At 49.2% G+C, this 20,529-nt stretch overlaps 1 pseudogene; it reads right to left on the bottom strand.

Moving 5' to 3' along the window:
- Positions 1-816: 816 nt before the first annotated feature.
- LOC123441898 lies at positions 817-1,797 on the bottom strand (annotated as a pseudogene).
- Between the last annotated feature and the right edge of the window lie 18,732 nt (positions 1,798-20,529).

The following is a 20,529-nucleotide window of genomic DNA, read 5'->3' as shown; positions in this document are numbered from 1 at the left end:
AACTCACACATCGATCTTGCCTGGCCTGCCGTCGACGCCACCATGGCATTAGACAACGTCACCATCCTAGACGTATTCATCCACACGCACCCGTCGTCGAAATTCCACAGCATCACCCGTGCGTAGATTTTTTTTGAGGGGTAGCCCTGCGGTACATGCAACATTGCTCCTCGGCCGGTGGATCTGGGTCGGTGGATCTCGGTCGTGTTATCTTCTGCCGCCTTCCTATTTTTGTGCCCGCATCGAGCGGCCAATTTTTCTGGTTTGACCTATAAGGCTAAAAAAATTCAGATTTGACCTCACTTTCAAAAGAATTCCCGATCTAACCTCTTTTCATGACGCAAACATCTCTGGCGTCTGGTTTGCATGAAAGACGCCAAGGTCTCTCGCGTCTGGTACGGGCCTACATGATCGGATGACCTGCTGAGTTTCTGACGTGGCATGGTACCAAACGCCACGGACCTTGACGTTTGGCCGTGGACCAGACGCCAAGGACCCCGGCGTTTGATAGCAGATCACACATTTTTTTTGATAATGTGTGCTATGTCATCGAGACGCCAGGGCCCTCGGCGTTTGGTACCAGACGCCACGGTCATTAGCGTCTGGTCCTGGACCAGACGCCAGGGTCCCTCGCGTTTGGTATCATGCCACATTATAAACTTAGCGGGTCAGCCGGTCATGCCATCCCATACCGGACATCAGGGACCTTAGCGTCTCGCATGCAAACCAGACGACCGGGATGTTGGAGTCGGGAAAAGAGGTTAGATTGATTTTTTTCTAAACGAGATCAATTCTGAATTTTCTTTGGTGTATGGGTCAAAACATGAAAATTGGCCGCATCGAGCCAGCTAGCCAGACAGAAGCGCGGTCGCGGGCCAACTGCTCCTCCCGCCGGATCTTGTGTGGCAGCCCGCACACGTATTCCTGCGCGCGATTCTCAAAAAAGAAAAGAAAAACGTATTGCTGCGCGCACCGCCCTTCGCCGGACAGCTGCTCCCTGGCAAGGTCCGCTAACTCCCACCTTCGCACGAAGTGCTCCACCATGTCGCCGTAGTCCCTTGCCGTGTACACCCCGGTGCGCTGCACGACCGCTGAGAAGTTGTCGAACAGGTCAGCCTCGTGGTCGTCGGTCATGAGCTGGTCGTGCATGGTGATCTTGTCCCGCAGCACGATTGTCAGTGCCCGCACCATCCCTTGGGGGTTGAGCTCGAAGAGCTTGGCGGCCTCCTTGGTGTAGGTCATCTGATGGCGCTTCTCGTCGGCAGCGATGATGCCGCAGATCTTGACGAGGTAGCGGGCGCCGTGGTGCGCGGCCTGCTTGGCAGTGTGGGTGTGGCAGATGAAGGTGGCGCGGTCCTGAAAGGAACCATAGATGACCTTGTGGTACGGGATGGACGGCATGAGCATATACATGCCATTGCGAAGGAGGTGGTGGACGGTGCGCTCGACCTGGCGCATGTCGACGCGGAAGCCTGAGCGCCAATGGGAGGACGTTGCGGCCCGTGTCGTCGCGGAAGCCCGCCACCCGGTTGCCCATGCACATGTACTCCGTCGGCAGCGCCTCCTTCGTTGCCCATGCACATGTACCATGTTGCACACCAAGCACACGAGCTCGACGCGGGCGGTTGCCATGAGCGTCTCCCGGTCGTCGCGCAAGGAGACGTCGCAGGCGGAGGCCGTGACGCGCTCGCTCAGGCTCCCCGCATCGGCGTCGGCGGCCCAACCGCGTAGGCACTCCGGCACATCAGCGTCGCTCCCCGGACGCCGGGCACCGAACCCCACGAGCTCCTTCAACATCGCGCGCAACTCCAACGCGCCGACGTAAATGGATGACATTTTTTGTCTGTTTGAATCGATTGCCCGCTCGATATTCGATTTGTTTAAGATTTAGATCGACAATGCGTTATCCATTTTATGTTGGTGCATGAAAAGTAAATCAAAGCAACGATCATATCATCGTCCAAAGTTCATGCCGACACCAATGCCAGCGGGCGGCATACAATGTCAGCTCTAAAAAATAATTCATGCTTGCGCACTTATGAGCGGTGAACACACATGTCAGCACACAAAAATTAACGAGAGTTCGACCACGCTATCGCGATCATGGTCATACCAACACACTTGACAGCATACACAAAGGATGTCACTCGACGCCACAGATCACTTGTCGTTGAACTTGAGCATGTCTGCCTATATCTTCTCGAACCACGACCTCTTCCTTGACGACACGGTGTTGAACGGGGACGCTCCTGCCATGCGTCCGCCTGCCGCGGCCGGCAGTCGCCGCCCACCTTCACCAGTGTCCTTGCGCCCTCCAGCTTCCCCTATCCCTCATGTCACCTCCCTCCACCTCCACCCTCCCAGCCACCGAATTTTTCCCCACTTTTCCTTGGTTTTTCGATGCCTTCGACATCCGACGAGGAGTTTCCAAGATCCGTCGCGGCTGCCCCCTTGCGCCCCCTCTCGCCGGCGGGTTCCGGGCGGGCTCTGCAGAAGCTCCGGAGCGTGGTCGTGGTGCCGCCCCTCCTCGACGAGCCTTACCCTGCTGCGCAGGACTCCATCTGCAAGGCGTTGACCTCCTGGCACCGCGCGGGATGCCCGTCCACCTCGGCCTTTGCGGCAGCTGCTCCGGCGGGCATCCTCCGTTCTTCTGTCGCCTCCTAGCTTCGTGGTGCACGTCGCGAGTGCAAGTCCGTGCGCTTCAATGTGCCGGTCCCCGCATTCAAGACGTATAAGTCCTCTTCCCTCCATGATGCCTCGTTACTTAGGCTCCTCCACCTCCGCCCTTCCCGGAGTCGATGGGTCCACGGGAGGCATTTTATGAGGCGGGATGGACACAAGTATTGTCGCAACGCGCGCGTCGTGAGGCCCGAAGAGTTGCGGCCTTCCAGTGATGCCGCCGTTGCTCCCCCTCCTTCCATCGTTCCTTCGCCTCCTCGCCTCCCCTTCCTACAAGAAGGAGCCCGCGCCCCTGTTTTCGCTGCAAGTCCCCCGAGCACCTAGTAGCCTCCTGCTCTCGTCCACGCTACCGTAGGCCTCCCTTGCTTCCTCCTCGACCGGGACGTTCGGCCATGGCGAGCTCGAGTCCCCAAGCTGCGGCGAGCATGGCTTCCTCGTCCATCCATCCACGTGCACGGAGGAGGACTCATGCTACATCGCCACCTCCTACGAACTGGACTGCGAGCGCCTCGACTGGGAGAACTCGGCTATCGTGGCTTGGGTGTTGTCCACGCCGTCGGGGACGGACCGCACCGATGTCGAATACGTTTTCCGTCGCAAATTTCGCCTGCGCGAATCGGAGCTGATGGTGAGCTCTGACTTCCTGTAGTAGTACCTCATCAAGTTCTCCACCACCGAGCTGCAGGACAAGGTGATGCGCACCGAGCGCTGCAGCTTCAAGCTTGACGGCCTCCCCGTCCACTTCCGGCCATGACGCGCCGTGTCCAACGCCTACAATGCCGACCTCCACTTCCGAGTTCATGAGGTCCTCGACGGGCTGCCCCCCTTCGCCAGGTGGCCAGAAATTGTTCACCTTCTCGTCGGACGGAAGTGCGCAGTGCAGCGCCTCGATGACGGATTCACCACCATGGAAGACACCTCTTCCTTCGGCATGTGGGTATGGATGCCGTCTCCGCATCGCATCCCCAAAGTTCTCTGGTGCACCCTCGTCAACAAGGCTCCCCTGGGTCTCTCCTCCAGGGTGCGCATCGAAGAGGACATGCCTGATCAGTGGAAGAGGGGCATGACCTTCAAAATCCTGCTTCATATCGACCAAGTGGAAGGCTTCATCGGGGCGCCGGTGCTGGACGGTGGCAAGCCAATCTCTGACTTCAGGCCTGCCTCGCACACCCTTCCGCCATGTCACTTCAGCATCATTGATGGGTTGCCGGTATGCGCGGAATCAGGCTTCATCCTGTCGGGCCCCATCCCAACGCTCGGCGCGTTGGGCCCTGCTCACATCCCTCTCCGTATTGACGATGATGGCCGCACCACGGATCGTGTCTCTCACCGGGGCGGTCACATCAACAGGTCCCGCTCTCAGGCGAGCGGGTGTGACGGCTCCCGCCGTTCTAGGTCCAGGAGCCACCATCGCCATCGCTCTCATCGTCGCGTGGACGAGGGATTTTGATGAAGTCGCTCGTGCTTCGGCCGAGCTGTGATGATCGCAAGACCCGCAGGAGCCGCCACCATGAATATGATGATGAGGAGGATCGTCGCGAGTCTCGTCACTCGTCCCGTGCCCATCGTGTTAGAGACCACACGAGGGCGGAAAGCCAGAGTCATGAGCATCGATCAGGCCACTCCTCCGACCACTCCTCGTGTGGATATGGGGGCTCCCGTTGCTCTTCCCCTCCGTTGCCATCTTCAATCGCCGTGGACTGCATGAAGCTGAAGGCAAGCATCACCACTTCCCCTCCCCCCGCAGCTTGCCAGGACTGGTCTGTTGCCATCAAGGAACCTCCGCGTGCCCTCTCCTTGGGATTTTCACGGCTTGCTTCATCTCCCCCTCCCTCAACTGTCGAGCTACCCCTGCCAAGCTCTTGGGAGGAAGAATATGCATCGGGAGCAGCATGGTGGCTCCCTCCATGCCCTCTCAAGACACACCATCGCCTTCATTCCTGCTGCAAAGGCAGGTGCCTGCCAACTGGGATAAAGCTCCTGGAAATGACGTGGTTGGCGATAGCGTTTTGGCTAGCCCCATTAGGGTGCGGGCACAAGCTAGAGGAAATGAAGTTGGCAGTGGCCCTGCTCTTGCACAGATCGCTGACCCTTTCCTGAGCTCCGTGGATGACACGTTCGACCGGCCTCAGTCGCCTCTTCTGCCGCGTCCTGTGGTGACCACGTCGCGCGCCCGACGGACCTCCACTCAGCCTCCCTCTGAAGTTAGACGCAGCGCTCGCATGTTTTCCAAACCAAAGTTGCATGCCATAGATAAATCCATTCACGTTCTTAGCTCCAGGATGGGGATTGACTTTGAAGGGATGCCTCTCACGCAGGCTAGAAAGGAGTATCCCAGCAAGTTCAAGTCTCAGCTGCCAACCAACACACTCGATGCGATTGCCAAGCTTTTCAAGATGAACATTCGCAGCATGACTGAGGCGGATGAAGCCCTCGTCGCCATGGGAGGGCCAGGTGGCCTCGACCCAGTTGCTCAGGCTGATGTCGCTTAGTCGGCTGCGTCCCTCTTCTACGCACTCGACCGCTACTTTATTTTTGCTTCGCACTTCGTCCCCATGATTGGACCAAACCTCAGCATCGCGGATTGGAACACCCGAGGGCTAAACGATCAAAGCCGCAAAGATTTTGTTCACGCATTCCTCGCGGACAGCCCTTGCCACATTGCATGTATCCAAGAGACTAAGCTCGATTTCATTGATCATCAAACTGCGGCTTATGTCGACGGCTTCAGGCTTCGATCTTTCGCGCACCGTCCGGCTGTGGGCACTCGCCGGGGGCATCCTCTTGCTTTGGAACGATGACCATTTCGACATCACCAATATCCACATTGGCACTTACCTCATCTCGGGTGATGTCACCATCCAGGCCTGCGACACCTTTTTCAAGCTCACCACGGTTTATGGTCCCACCGTCGATGCCGAAAAGAAAGATTTCCTTGCGGAAGCGATCGCCGCCTGTCCCATCGATGACACGAAATGGCTCATCATTGGTGACTTCAATCTCATTTATTAAGTGGAGGATAAAAAAATGACAATCTAAACTTCTTCCTTATGGGCCAATTCAGGCACGCCCTCACCACATGTCAGCTGAAAGAATTAAAGATTCAGAACAGAAAGTTCATGTGGAGCAATGAGTGCGAATCGCCAACTCTGGTGCGGCTTGATCGGGCTTTCTACAACTCAAGTTGGGATTTGGCTTTTGAGAACCATGTGCTTCATGCTCTGTCGTCCTCCCTCTCGGACCATTGTCCTCTTCTGCTCTCCAACCAGAGTGGTCCTTGGAAGCCTTTGTCCTTCCGCTTTGAATCCTTCTGGACTAAAATGCCGGGTTTTCAAGATAAGGTTAAGCAAGCTTGGTCGGCACCTTCCACCCACACCCAGCCGGTTCATGTTATAAATCATGATACGTCTCCAATGTATCTATAAATTTTTATGGTTTCATGCTATTATCTTGTCAAACTTTGGATGTTTTGTATGCCTTTTATATCTTTTTTGGGACAAACTTATTAACTCAGTTTCAAGTGCCAGTTCCTGTTTTTCCTTGTTTTTGACCCTTTTCAGAGGAGGATTTTAAACGCAGTCCAAACGGAACGAAACTTCCAAAAATATTTTTCCAAAACAGAAGACGATCGGGAAACTTGAGAACCAAGGCAGAGGGTCACCAGGGACCCCACAAGCACCCTAGCCGCGGCCAGGGGGCCCGTGCCTCCCAGGCTTGTGGGCTCCCTAGGCCTCCTCTGCCCTAGGTCTTTCGCCTATATATTCCCTAAAATCCCAGAAAAAATCACGAGATTCACGAAAATACTTTTCCGCCGCCGCAAGCTTCTGTCTCCGCAAGATCCCATCTGGGGCACGTTCTGGTGCCTTGCCGGAGGGGGGATTCGGATACGGAGGGCTTCTCCATCAACACCATGACCTCTCCGATGATTCATGAGTAGTTCACCATAGACCTTCGGGTCAATAGCTAGTAGCTAGATGGCTTCTTCTCTCTCTTGGATCTTTAATACAAAGTTCTCCATGATCTTCATGGAGATCTATCCGATGTAATCTTCTTTTGTTGTGTGTTTGTCGAGATCCGATGAATTGTGGATTTATTATCAGATTATCTATGAATCTTATTTGAGTTTCTTCTGATCTCTTATATGCATGATTTCGTATCCTTGTAATTCTCTTCGAGTTGTGGGTTTTGTTGGGCCAGCTTGATCTATGATTCTTGCAATGCGAGAAGTGCTTGGTTTTGGGTTCATACCGTGTGGTGACCTCACCCAGTGACAGAAGGGGTAGCGAGGCATGCATCGTGTTGTTGCCATCAAGGGTAAAAAGATGGGTGGTTTTCATCATTGGTTTGAGTTTATCCCTCTACATCATGTCATCTTGCTTAAGGCGTTACTCTGTTTGTCATGAACTCAATACACTAGATGCATGCTGGACACCGGTCGATGTGTGGAGTAATGGTAGTAGATGCAGAAAGTGTCAGTCTACTTGTCTCGGACGTGATGCCTATATGTATGATCATTGCCTTAGATATCGTCATGACTTTGCGCGGTTCTATCAATTGCTCGACAGTAATTTGCTCACCCACTCTAATATTTGCTATTTTGAGAGAAGCCTCTAGTGAACACTATGGCCCCCGGGTCTACTTCACATCATATTTTCTGCCTTACACATTTACTTCGTTGCAGTTCCCGCCTTCAGATCTCACTTTGCAATCAATCTTGAAGGGATTGACAACCCCTTTATAGCGTTGGGTGCAAGCTCTTTTGTGTTTGTGCAGGTACTCTGGACTTGACGCGATTCTCCTACTGGATTGATACCCTGGTTCTCAAACTGAGGGAAATACTTACTGCTCCTGTGCTGCATCGCCCTTTCCTCTTCAAGGGAAAAACCAACGAAGCTCAAGAGATGACAAAATATTTCTGTTGCCGTAGCAGAAGAATTTCTAGCGCCGTTGCCGGGGAGGATCAAGTCAAGAACTCATCCAAGTAAGTGTCGCAAACTCATCTCTTGCATTTACTTTTTTACCTCTCGTTTTCCTCTCCCCCACTTCTGAAAAACAAAATTTTACAAAAATATTTGCCCTTTTTCTTCGTTCGCCTTTTTCGTTCGCCCTTTTCTCCCGCTTGCTTTCTGTTCGCTTGTGTGCTTGCTTGCTTGCTGAAGTCACCATGACTGAAAACACCAAACTTTGTGACTTCTCGAATACTAATAATAATGATTTTATTAGTACTCCAATTGCTCCCGCCAATAGTGCGGAGTCATATGAAATCAATGCTGCTTTGCTGAATCTTGTTATGAAAGAGAAATTCTCCGGCCTTCCTAGTGAAGATGCCGCACCCCATCTTAATACCTTCATTGAGCTTTGCAATATGCAAAATAAGAAAGATGTGGATAATGATGTGATTAAATTGAAGCTTTTTTCCTTTCTCGTTGCGAGATCGAGCAAAAACTTGCTTTTCGACTTTGCCCAAAAATAGTATTGATTCTTGGAATAAGTGCAAAGGTGCTTACATATCCAAGTATTTTCCGCCAGCTAAGATTATCTCTCTCCGTAATGATATCATGAATTTTAAGCAACTTGATCATGAACATGTTGCACAATCTTGGGAGATGATGAAATTGATGATTAGAATTTATCCCGCTCATGGCTTGAGTCTTTGGATGATTATACAAATCTTTTACGCTGGCTTGAATTTTGCTTCTAGAAATATCTTGGACTCCGCCTGAGGTGGAACATTCATGGAAATCATGTTAGGAGAAGCTACAAAACTCCTAGACAATATCATGATGAACTACTCTCAGTGGTACCCTAAAAGGTCACCTACTATTAAGAAGGTACACGCTATAGAAGAAATTAACTCGTTAAGTGCTAAGATGGATTTGTAAATGAATTTGGTTGCTAGTAGAAGTGCTCCTTTAGATCCTAATGACATGCCCTTGTCTTCCTTGATTGAGAGTAGCAACGCTAGCTTGGGTGTTAATTTTGTTGGTAGGAATAATTTTGGCAACAACAATGCTTTTAGAGGAAACTATGTTCCTAGGCCTTTTCCTAGTAACTCCTCGAATAACTTTGGCAACTCCTACAACAATACTCATGGAAATGACAATAGATTACCCTCTGATCTAGAGAGTAATATCAAAGAGTTTATCAACTCACAAAAGATTTTCAATGCGTCCATAGAGGAAAAACTACTCAAAATTGATGATTTGGCTAGTAGCGTTGATAGAATGTCTAGTGATATTGATGCTTTGAAAGTTAGATGTGCTCCTCCTAAGATCAATATGGATGAAACTTTGAAAGCTATGCGTGTTTCCATGAGTGAGAGCAAAGAAAGAACCGCCCAAATTCGTGATAGACATGAATGGCTTAAAAGGGCGTGTTCTCGTGATAAGAATCATGAAGATCTTAAAGTGCCTGGTGTGACTCCCATTGAATCTTTGTTTTCTTGTGTCAAACCTAATGATGATGCGGCTGGATATGAATCCACTTTGGTTGAAAAACGCCCCAATGATTCGGAGTCCATCTATATTGATGCTAAAAGCATTGAAAGTGGAGTTGAAGATATCAAAACTTTGAGTAGTACTGAAATTACTACTTTGGATTTCAAGGAATTCAATTATGATAGTTGCTCCTTGATTGAATGCATTTCCTTGATGCAATCCATTCTAAACTCTCCACACACTTACAGCCAAAACAAGGCCTTTACGGATCATATCATCGAAGCTATGATAAAATCTCTTGAAGAGAAACTTGAATTGGAAGTTTCTATCCCTAGAAAGATTCATGATGACTGGGCACCTACTATCAAAATCAAAATCAAAAACTATGAATGCAATTCTTTGTGTGATTTGGGTGCTAGTGTTTCCGCGATTCCAAAGTCTTTATGTGATGTTCTGGATTTTAATGAGATTGAGGAGTGTTCTCTTAATTTGCATCTTGCGGATTCTACTGTCAAGAAACCCATGGGAAGGATCAATGATGTTCTTATTATTGCAAATAGGAACTATGTACCCATGGATTTCATTGTGCTTGACATTGATTGCAATCCTACATGCCCTATCATTCTTGGTAGACCTTTTCTAAGGACTATCGGTGCTATCATCGATATGAAGGAAGGGAATATTAGATTTTAATTTACTTTAAAGAAAGGCATGGAACACTTTCCTAGAAAGAAAGTAATATTGCCTTATGAATCCATGATGAGGGCTACTTATGGTTTGAGCACCAAAGACGACGATACGTCATTCTATCGCTTTATGCCTAGTTAAGGGCGTTAAAGAATAGCGCTTGTTGGGAGGAAACCCAATGAATTTATCTTTTTCTTTCTGTTTTATTGCGTCCACACCATCGTAATCCTATTATTATAGTGTCTTTTGTGTTTCTTTTTGTGTTTGAGCCAAGCAAAACCTTTATGACTAGTCTTGGTGATGGTTGTTTGATCCTGCTGGAAAAAGACAGAAAATTTTCGCTCATGAGATTATCTATATTTTTATTCAGAAAGGGATTTTGAGTTGATTCGTTTTACTGCTGTTTGATATGCCTTTTTCCCAGGAATTCGTAACTTTTCAGAATTTTTGAGGTAGCAGAAGTATACGAAGTATACAGATTGCTACAGACTGGTCTGTTTTTGACAGATTCTGTTTTTGTTGACTTGGTTGCTGTATTTGATGAAACTATGGATAGTATCGAGGATACTAGCCATGGAAAAGTGAGAATACAGTAATCTAACACCAATATGAATATAATTCAAGTTTGTTACAGTACCTAAAGAGGTAGTAGTTTGTTTTCTTTTGCTAATGATATCACGAGTTTCTGTTTAAGTTTTGTGTTGTGAAGTTTTCATGTTTTGGGTGATGTTCTCATGGACAAAGGGATAAAGAGTGGAAAGAGCTCAAGCTTGGGGATGCCCAAGGCATCCCAAGCCAAATACAAGGACACCAAAAAACCTAAGCTTGGGGATGCCCCGGGAAGGCATCCCCTCTTTCGTCTTCAATCCATCAGTAACATTACTTGGAGCTATATTTTTATTCACCACATGATATGTGTTTTGCTTGGAGCGTCTTGTATCGTAGGAGTCTTTTCTTTTTGTTGTGTCACAATCATCCTTGCTGCACACCTTTTGAGAGAGACATGCACTCATCGTGAATTTGCTAGAATGCTCATCGTGCTTCACTTATATCTTTTGAGCTAGATAATTTTGCTCTATGTGCTTCACTTAGATCTTTTAGAGCACGGCGGTGCGTGACTTGGTAGTTGGCTTGTGCTATGAAAGTAGTCCCAAAGGTGATAGGTACTCAAAGAGGATACAAAAACCTCCATCTTCATGTGCATTGAGTAGAAAGAGAAGCTTTGATTCCTCTCATTTAGTTTTGAGACGTGCATTTGGTAATATTAAGAGTTATGTTGGTAGGGTGTTGTGAATCTAGAAATACTTGTGCTGAAGTTAGTGATTCCCGTAGCATGCACGTATGGTGAAACGCTATGTTAGGAAGTCGGAGCATAATTGATCTATTGATTTTCATCCTTTGTGTTGAGGTCGGGATCGCGCGATGGTTAACACCTACCAACCCTTCCCCTAGGAGTATGCGTTTAGCACTTTGTTTCGATTAGTAATAAAAACTTTGGCAACAAGTATGTGAGTTCTTCATGACTAATGTGAGTCCATGGTATAGATGCACTTTCACCTTCCACCTTTGCTAGCCTCTCTAGTGCCGCGGAACTTTCGCCGGTGCACAAACCCACCATATGCCTTCCTCAAAACAGCCACCATACCTACCTACTATGGCATTTTCATAGCCTTCAAAGATATATTGCCATGCAAATGTTCCGTCTCATGACTTGTGCCATCACTCTCATATTGCCATTGAATTATCGTAAGATAGCTAGCGAGACGTTTCAACGTCATAAGCCAAGGTAGATCGTTGCACATCTCGGTACACTACCGGAGGCATTTTCTATAGAGTCATCATCGTTCTGAGCTTTGAGCTGTGAGTAAATGAAAGTGTGTTGATCATCATTATTAGAGCATTGTCCCATGTGAGGAAATAAAAAAAGAGAGGCCAAAGAGCACAAATTAAAAAAAAGAGGCCAAAGAGCCCAAATAAAGAAAAGAGAGAAAAAGAGAGAAGGTACAATGCTACTATCTTTTTCCACACTTGTGCTTCATAATAGCACCATGTTCTTCATGATTGAGAGCCTCTCGTTTCATCACCACCTTATGCTAGTGGGAATCTTTATTATATGACTTGGCTTGTATATTCCAATGATGGGCTTCCTCAAATTGCCCTAGGTGTTCGTGAGCAAGGAGGTTGGATGAACACCCACTAGTTCTCCTTTTGAGCTTTCACATACTTATAGCTCTAGTGCATCCTTTGTATGGAATCCTTACTCATTCACATTGATATAAATTACTGGGCATCTCCATAACCCTTTGATACGCCGAGTCAATGTGACCATCTCCTCCTTTTTTGTCTCACAACCACCACCACACTCTATTCCACCTATAGTGCTATATCCATGGCTCACGATCATGTATTGTGTGATAGTTGAAAAAGGTTTGAGAAAGTAAGAGTGCGAAAACAATTACTTGGCCAATACCGGGGTTGTGCATAATTTAAATTAGTTGTGTGGGGATCATGGAGCATAGCGATACTATATGATTTTGTAGGGATAACTTTCTTTGGCCTTGTTATTTCAAAAGTTCATGATTACCTTGCTAGTTTGCTTCAAGTATTATTGTTTTCATGTCAATAGCAAACTATTGTTTTGAATCTTACGGATCTGAACATTCATGTCACATGAAAGAAGTTACAAAGGACAACTATGCTAGGTAGCATTCCACATCAAAAATTCAGTCTTTATCACTTCCCTACTCGACGGCGAGCATGAGTTAAGCTTGGGGATGCTTGATACATCTCCAACGCATCTATAATTTTTTATGGTTTCATGCTATTATCTTGTCAAACTTTGGATGTTTTGTATGCCTTTTATATCTTTTTTGGGACTAATTTATTAACTCAGTGCCAAGTGCCAGTTCCTGTTTTTTCCGTGTTTTTGACCCTTTTCAGAGGAGGATTTCAAACAGAGTCCAAGCAGAACGAAACTTCCAAAAAGATTTTCTCCGAAACAGAAGACGATCGGGAGACTTGAGAAACAAGGCAGAAGGTCACCAGGGACCCCACAAGCCCCCTAGCCGTGGCCAGGGGGCCCGCGCCTCCCAGGCTTGTGGGCTCCCTAGGCCTCCTCTGCCCTAGGTCTTTCGCCTATATATTCCCTAAAATCCCAGAAAAAATCACGAGATTCACGAAAATACTTTTCCGCCGCCGCAAGCTTCTGTCTCCGCAAGATCCCATCTGGGGCACGTTCTGGTGCCTTGCCGGAGGGGGGATTCGGATACGGAGGGCTTCTCCATCAACACCATGACCTCTCCGATGATTCGTGAGTAGTTCACCATAGACCTTTGGGTCAATAGCTAGTAGCTAGATGGCTTCTTCTCTCTCTTGGATCTTTAATACAAAGTTCTCCATGATCTTCATGGAGATCTATCCGATGTAATCTTCTTTTGTTGTGTGTTTGTCGAGATCCGATGAATTGTGGATTTATTATCAGATTATCTATGAATCTTATTTGAGTTTCTTCTGATCTCTTATATGCATGATTTCATATCCTTGTAATTCTCTTCGAGTTGTGGGTTTTGTTGGGCCAGCTTGATCTATGATTCTTGCAATGCGAGAAGTGCTTGGTTTTGGGTTCATACCGTGTGGTGACCTCACCCAGTGACAGAAGGGGTAGCGAGGCATGCATCGTGTTGTTGCCATCAAGGGTAAAAAGATGGGTGGTTTTCATCATTGGTTTGAGTTTATCCCTCTACATCATGTCATCTTGCTTAAGGCGTTACTCTGTTTGTCATGAACTCAATACACTAGATGCATGCTGGACACCGGTCGATGTGTGGAGTAATGGTAGTAGATGCAGAAAGTATCAGTCTACTTGTCTCGGACGTGATGCCTATATGTATGATCATTGCCTTAGATATCGTCATGACTTTGCGCGGTTCTATAAATTGCTCGACAGTAATTTGTTGACCCACTCTAATATTTGCCATTTTGAGAGAAGCCTCTAGTGAACACTATGGCCCCCGGGTCTACTTCACATCATATTTTCAGCCTTACACTTTTACTTCGTTGCACTTTCCGCCTTCAGATCTCACTTTGCAATCAATCTTGAAGGGATTGACAACCCCTTTATAGCGTTGGGTGCAATCTCTTTTGTGTTTGTGGAGGTACTCTGGACTTGACGCGATTCTCCTACTCGATTGATACCTTGGTTCTCAAACTGAGGGAAATACTTACTGCTCCTGTGCTGCATCGCCCTTTCCTGTTCAAGGGAAAAACCAACGCAAGCTCAAGAGACGACAAAAGATTTCTATCGCCGTAGGAAATCACAAGCTGAAATCCACGGCGCATGGTTTAAGATCGTGGAGAAAGAGCCTCTTCTCGGACTACAAGCTTAAACTTCTTATGGCTCTTGATGTCATCCTCCAGTTGGATGTGGCGCAAGAATCCAGGTCCCTATCCCCGGACGACAAGGCTCTTCGCACTGATCTCAAGCGGCACGTAAAGGGCCTGGTTGCTCTTGAAAGATCGCGGAAACAACATGCCTAAAGAATTTCCTACCTTAAAGAGGGGGATGCCAACACGAAGTTCTTCAATCTACGGGTTAACGCTAGGAAACACAAAAACCACATTATGAGGCTCAAGCATAACGATGGATGGTCTACGACTCACGAGGACAAGACGAAGCTCATTCTTGATCACTTCTCTCAAACGTTGGGCCGACCTCCCCCTCACCTGCTAGACCTCAACTGGGATGCTATAAACCCTTTTGTTCACTCATTGGAGGACCTTGGCTTGCCCTTCTCCGAGCTTGAGATCAAGGCGGCGATCGACGACATGCCTGCGGATAAGGCCCCCCGGTCCAGACTGTTTCACCATATCCTTTTTCCGATTGTGTTGGGATACCATCAAGGGCGATCTCATGCAGGTCATTGACGCTTTCTCTGAGCCGTCGGCACCCAACTTCCATATCGTCAACACGAACAACATTGTGCTTTTGCCCAAAAGAGACGGCACCGAATCGATCACTTATTTCAGGCCTATCATCCTCATTCATGTGATCCCGAAGATCATCTCCAAAGCCATGGCCCGCCGGCTTAGTCCTAATATGAACGGGATTGTCTCTCAGAGCCACATCGCTTTCATCAAGTCGAGATCCATTCATGACAACTTCATGTACGTCAGAAACACCGCCTGCCAGCTACATCGAAGCATAACCCTGACCCTCCTCATCAAGCTTGACATCGCCAAGGCTTTCAACTTTGTTCGATGGGACTACATGCTTGACCTCATGCATCGCCTGAGGTTCCCACAAAGATGGCGTGCCCTGATGTCGACCCTGTTCTCTACGGCTACCTCCCATGTTTTCCTCAACGTGATCCCTAGAAAGGACTTCTTCCATGGGCGCGGCATGCGGCAAGGGGACCCCCTCTCGCCCCTCCTGTTCAACATCATCATCGACCCCCTTCAAAAAATCTTGGAAAGGGCCACAGCCTCCGGTTTACTTCATGATATGCCTGGAGGCTTCTAGGGTCCCCGAGTCTCCTAATATGCAGACGATGCTACCATCTTTGTGACCCCCTCCGAGCATGACGTATCGGCCCTGGCCAATATCCTTCAGAACTTCGAGGAATTGTCCGGTTTGGTGACAAATGTGGCAAAAAGCTCCATAGCTCCAATTTGTTGCTCCGACGTTAATCTTGCGTCGATCCTGACAAACTTCCCTGCTGCTACTGTTCAGTTTCCTCTCAAGTATTTGGGCCTGCCGTTGTTGCTTGGGAGGCTATGGCAGGTGGATCTCCAACCCTTCATTGACAAGGCGGTTGCACGTTTGAACCCTTGGAAGGGAAGATTTCTAAATAGGGTTTGCTGCACCGCCCTAGTGAAGTCGGTTCTTTCCTCGCTGCCCATTTTCCTGTTATCAGCCTTAAGAGTGGACAAGAACATCCTAAAGGCCTTCGCCAAGATCAGTCGCGGTATGCTTTGGGCCTGCAAGGAAGTCCTTAGCGGGGAGAAATGCAAGGTCAACTGGGAGAAGGTCTGCCGCCCAAAAGAGCTGGGTGGCCTCGGGGTCCTGGACCTGGATAAGTTCTCTCGTGCGCTCAGACTTCGATGGTTGTGGGATGAATGGAAGGCATCGGAAAAACCTTGGGTGGGTTCTGAAACCCCAAATGATGCCACCGACAAAGACCTAATAAACGCTGCTACTCGGGTCACCATCGGCGATGGTTCTAAAGCTTCCTCTTGGTCCTCCTCTTGGTTGGACGGTACTCCTCCGAAGTCCCTCGCTCCCTTGATTTTCAAAGCCTCGAGAAGGAAGAACCGGACAGTGCGGGATGCTTTGGAGGGTCAGAATTGGGTTGCTGACATTAATGTGGACTCTTTCACCTCGAGCACTTGGAGCAATATGTCCGTCTATGGGATCTCCGTCGACCATTCAGCTATCCCCCGACATTCTGGACTCCATTATCTAGAAAATGTTGCCCGATGACTGCTACTCAACCAGCTCCGCCTACAAGGCCCAGTTCCTGACCGCTTTGCCCTGCTCTTTTGGAAATCTCGTCTGGAAAACTTGGGCTCCCCCAAAATGTCGCTTTTTCGCGTGGCTCGTTGTTCAGAACCGCCTCTGGACCGTGGACCGTCTTGCCAAACAGGGATGGCCACACCAGCCTTCTTGTCACCTCTGCAGATGTGCCCCTGGGACGGCGCGACATATCCTTTTTGAATGCCGTTTCTCCAGAAGGATATGGTCTGGTGCGGTATCGGGGTTATCTTGTCCCGACCTTCTCTGTTGCCTTGGGTCGGGAAGACAAATGGTGTTAGAGTACTAGCATGCCATTGCCAAGACTCCTTCCTCTTCTCCCAAAGGTGTGCAATCCGCCATCATGCTTATCGCTTGGGAGATTTGGAAGGAGAGAAATGAGTGTGTCTTCAATAATAAATCTTCTTTGCCTTCGGTCATCACGCAGAAGATTAGGGACGAAGGAAAAGACTGGATTCTTGCTGGAGCTAAAAACCTTGCGGAGCTCGTGGGCTGACCCTTTTTCTTTTTTGGGGGGATTTTTCATTTCCCCTTTCTTTTGATATTCCTATTGGCGTCAGCCAGTCCTATGTTTGCTCCTCCTATATCTATATAAGGCAAAGGCTCTTTTTTTGCCCCATTTCAAAAAAATGAGATCCACCTTCATGATCTCCACCCCCGTCATCATGCTAGCGAGAGCCACTTATTTCGCCTTGGTCTTGGCATTGACGGCCTCGATCTCTAGCATCTTGGCTTGCTTTTTCGCTGCCATCTCAAACATCCTGACTTGCTTTTCCACCTCCATCTCAAGCCTCCTCCTTTGTTTCTCCATGAAGGCGTTCATTTGCTCTTCCTTGTCTTGTCGGCGCTTCTTCTCCCTTGAATCCTTCTTGTTCATCATGCCCTCCACAATTGTGATCAACGCGATCGACGCCGCACCACGTGTGTCCTCCTTCTTGGAGTTGGTCTATTCCCGTGGCTATGGCTTCTCACCCTTCCCAACCTCCTCCACGGCTTCCTTCCCCCACCCTCACCCCCATGCATTATGAGGGCGGCATATTGGAGCTTGAACTTCTCATCATCTTTAATGATCCTCCAACAATGAGAAAGGTTGAAGGACTTGTCTTCGTGTTGGACCTTGAATGCCACCAAATCTTGGAATGCCTACAAATGAATTAAACACAAGCATATTAGCAAATGAACATGAAAACAAACAAGGGTGTATGCATGCATACCATGTCTTGTATGATGATGCCACTAACGGGGCATGCCTTGATGCTCTCATAAGTGACACAAAACTTATTGCATTCTCGTTGGATCACCTTCCATCGCTTCGAAATGGACATCCACCCGAGTGTGCTTTGCATTTGGTATGACGGAAACTTCTTGTGTTCATGAAACTCACGATGGACACGAATCCAAAAGGTTGATGCCTTTCATTCGGTGCCGACATTGGGGTCTTGCCCAATGTCCCTTCAATACTCACAAAGGAGCTTGTCCTCGGTCGCCGTGTATGCCTTCGTCCATCTGCTCTTTCGCTTGGGCTGCACACCGGCGGCTTGGGCGGCGAGCTCGTCCTCGAACAAAGGCTACCCGTTGATGTCCACCTCATCCTCGTCCTTGAGGCCGTACTCATCCGGAAATACGTGGTCGAGCGGGAAGCCATCCAGGTCGAGGCCGACTCGATCTTGCACGAAGGCAGGTTGCATGCCAGCTTGGTCATAGGTCGACGGTGTGAACGGCCCGCCTCGGCCATCCTGGCTTTGGGTCTCTTTAGGATTGTAGCCAGCCGCAGCCACAGTGGCACCACCTGCGGTCACCGGAGCACCCTCGAAGATGATGCTATGCATGAAGCGGTTGGCCCTCTCGTCGTGGACGGTCGCCGACATTCGATCGAATAGGTTGCGAGCGCCGGAGAGCATGTCGGCTGGCATCTCCCGCGTGTGTTGCCGCTGCTTCAGCCCTTGGGTACGTCGTGTGCCTTTGGCCCTTTCTCTTTGCCGACTCCCTAGCCCGCCGAGGGAGTTCTGGATTAAGGGGTCCTCGGGCGGTCGGGTTATCCCTTATGGCCGACCGTATGGGTTGTATCATTGAAGACCAGATTGTGTGGCGTCTTCATAATCAAGATTGAAAGCTCTGAAGGCTAGGCGTGCACTCCAAGTCAAGAGGACTAGTTTGTCCCATCTATCCCCGACTAGGGTCGGTAACATGTAACCCTAGGAACCCTCATGCCTATATAAACCAGAGGTTCTTAGGGATATAGAGAGGCCATCTCATCTAGGGTTTTAGCTCATACAATCTTGAGGTAGATCAACTCTGTAACCATCATTCCCCATCAATATAATCAAGTAGGACGTAGGGTGTTACCTCCTCAAGAGGGCTCGAACCTGGGTAAATAGTGTCTCCCCTTCTCTCCTACACCCCATCGATTCTAGGTCTACTATTCAGGACCCCCTACCCGAGATCTGCCTGTTTTGACGCCGACATTGGTGCTTTCATTGAGAGTTCCACCGTTAGATCACTGGAAGGATCAATGGCTCGCCTGGTCATCACCGACGAATCTGCAACGAGGGCATCTTCGCCTCCGCACAAGTCCCCACGCTTGGTAGCATGGCGCCGCGCGCGGACTCAACCGGCCTTCTCATCCAGATCGGTGGTTTCGTCCATTGTCAGCAAATTAAGTTTGGAGACTTTGAATTCTCCGCCGACTTACGGGGCAACCTGTTCCCCTCCGAAGTCACAATTTCAACCGATGAAACTCAAAATCTCAAAGCCTCGACTCCGGGTCTCTTGTCCGGCCACGGCCTCGGTCCCCTCTCCGCCGAAGAGTTAGGCTTGAGCTCGGACCCGACCATTATGCCCGGATAGCAACCCGTTGCGGAAGCCATGGAGGTCAACTCCAAAAATCTCAAAAAGACCGATGAGGACAGCCTCTGGATGTTAAACGAGACGCTTGATCAGATCCAGTCACTCCAAATCTCGTATAACTGGAGCCTGCTCTCTGCAAAGATCGGCTCCGAAGTGGATTATGAAGAATTTTACGGCCCACCCACCACGCACTTGATCGCCACCGTCGGAGACCTAACCGACACATTGGACTATGCCTCTGTAGAGCTCGAGGACAAGGATGATGAGGCCTACTACCCCACGCCCATAAACACCGTACGGTGGACCACGATGTCTACCTATGACGTTTACATGGTAGACACGCCCCATGACACGGGCGACGTCACACCCAAGCAAAACGGCGAGAAGCCCGCGGAAGAGCCCTCAAAACGATGAAAGCCACGTAAGCATGCCAAGGAAAATAAGGGAAGGGTCTACGCACAAGCTACAGGGGAAAACACGACCCCAGAAGACCATGGCAACCCCAAAGCTCCTCAGCAACAACCAGAGGAACCGCCAACACCGATCTCGACGACCTCAACAATTCGGATGACGAAGATTACCTCCTCCCTCCCCCCTTCGAAGACGAAGACGACCTTGAAGCCGAAGACTTCGTAATCCCCGGAGACCCCGAAGGCCAGGAGCAGCTTCGACAGCGACTTGTAGCTACCGCTCAGAGCCTAAAAGCAAAGCAGCGGCAACTCTAGGATGAACAGGACACATTAACAGCAGGTGAACCAAAATCTTGGCGGCCGAAGAAGGATATGCCGCGGAGTGGCCAGATCAAAAGAAAACCTACTCGCATCGAGGCCCGCTCCCTTAGTTCGACGATGAGGCCCGAGAACAGGTGTCCCCCCGGCATACGGACTATGACCAGCCTGACCACCCACCTTAAGGGCGCGACACAGCGGTCGGAGAGAACGTGTATAGACCCGAGCCTCCCCGCAGAAAAGGGAAAGAACATATGCATCCGCGGGACAAACCTGCCCACGATATGTCAGATCAGGCCGCAACAGATCCATCTACGGATGCAAGAGGTACTCCCCCACTCGATGGGATGACGAACCACCTCGATTCTCTTATAAAAGCTGAGGCCGAGAACTATACCGGGCTCAACCAGGTGCCGATCTCCGGCACAGCATAGCCAGGATCAGCGGCGCCGCTCACCCATTGTGTTTCACGCATGAGGTCATGCATCACCCATTGCCGGAAGGGTTTGAACCCGTAAACAAAGAACAATACAACGGGACGACACACCCCGTTGTGTAGATAGAAGATTTTCTTCTCTACATCCATATGGCCAGAGGAGATGATCTCCATGCCATAAAATAC

The sequence above is a fragment of the Hordeum vulgare genome, chromosome 3H (assembly GCF_904849725.1).
Source record: "Hordeum vulgare subsp. vulgare chromosome 3H, MorexV3_pseudomolecules_assembly, whole genome shotgun sequence".
NCBI classification, from domain to species: domain Eukaryota; kingdom Viridiplantae; phylum Streptophyta; class Magnoliopsida; order Poales; family Poaceae; genus Hordeum; species Hordeum vulgare.
Note: the sequence above shows the minus strand (reverse complement) of the source record. Positions and strands in the feature narration are given on the sequence as shown.